The following is a 1374-nucleotide window of genomic DNA, read 5'->3' on the forward strand; positions in this document are numbered from 1 at the left end:
TGTTGAAACCAGGAGGAGGGTTTTGTTGAGGCTGGTAGCTGCCTTGCTGGTTGTTCCGAGGCTGATAACTACTCTGTTGGAATAGAATTTCTGTTGGTAGTTGTTGTACTGAAAGTTGGGCCTTTTTTTGTACCAGCTACCATTGTTGTTGATAAAACACAGCTCTTCTTGGCTTTCCAAACCCTCAACCTCATGGACAACAGGTGGTGTCTCTTGGCTTGGGTTACCAACAAAGTGCAGCTGCTCTTGGGTGGTTTATCAGCAATGAGGATGTCTATCTTATCCTGTAGAGCTTTCAACTCCTTCCTCGTCTGCTTGTCATCTGATCTACTGCCTCTGTCGTGATCTCCACTGTAGACTGCATCACTCCTTACCATGTTGTCAACCAGCTCTTCTGCATCTTCCTCAGTTCTCCCCAAGAAGAACCCATTGCTAGTTGTATCCAGTCTGGCCCTGTACTTAAGAAGAGCACCCCGATAGAATGTGCTCAGCAAGCTTTCCTTAGAGAAGCCATGGTGTGGGCATTGAGCTTGGTAGCCCTTGAATATCTCCCAGGCTTCACTGAATCCTTCCAAGTTCTTCTGTTGAAAGCTGGAAATCTCATTTCTCAGCTTAGCAGTTCTTGAAGTAGAGAAGAACTTCTCAAAAAATGCTTTCTTGCAGTCATCCCAGGTGGTTATAGAGTCGCTGGGTAGAGACTTTTCCCACTGACGTGCCTTATCCCCCAAAGAGAAAGGGAATAGCTTGAGCTTTAAGGCATCTTCGGATACACCATTGGTCTTTGACAACCCACAGTAGCTGTCGAATCTGTCCAAGTGATCAAATGGGTCCTCTAGAGCCAAGCCATGATACTTGTTGCTCTCGATCACGTTGAGGAGTCCTGATTTGATCTCAAAGTTGTTGGCTGTTACAGCTGGTGCTCAGATTCCCAATATATGACCATGAATGTTGGGGCGCTCATAAGTGCCAATGGGTCGAGCTACTCGCTGTTGGTTTTGTGGAACGTTGTTAGCTCCATTGGCGTCCGCATCATTTTGAGGTATGTCTCCCATATCAGTATCCAATCTCTGCAAGTGAGCCTGTTGTTCTTCTTCTCTTCTCTTTCTAGCACACTCTCTCTCTAATGCTCTGATGTCTGCAGCTCTTGGAACTAGGTTTGATGGACCTCTGCTCCTCAAGTTCATACACCTGTAAATTAAAGAGAGGTGAAGAGGGAGAATCAGTAACAAAAGAAAATAAAAATGACTTAGTCTAAAGCAACTGACTAAATCTCAATGTTCAAATCTACTCAGAATTTGGCAACGGCGCCAATTTGATGTTAGGAGTTTTCAAGGCTCCTAAGACAAATGATGTAGTATAAAAGATTGTCGAACC

At 44.8% G+C, this 1374-nt stretch overlaps 1 non-coding gene across 1 annotated transcript; it reads left to right on the top strand.

The window, feature by feature from the left end:
- Positions 1 to 507: 507 nt before the first annotated feature.
- Positions 508 to 614, top strand: LOC125590808. The gene has a single exon (XR_007326810.1). It is a non-coding gene; the product is annotated as a small nucleolar RNA R71 (small nucleolar RNA).
- The last annotated feature ends 760 nt before the right edge of the window (positions 615 to 1374 follow it).

Source organism: Brassica napus, chromosome C7 (genome assembly GCF_020379485.1).
Source record: "Brassica napus cultivar Da-Ae chromosome C7, Da-Ae, whole genome shotgun sequence".
NCBI lineage: Eukaryota > Viridiplantae > Streptophyta > Magnoliopsida > Brassicales > Brassicaceae > Brassica > Brassica napus.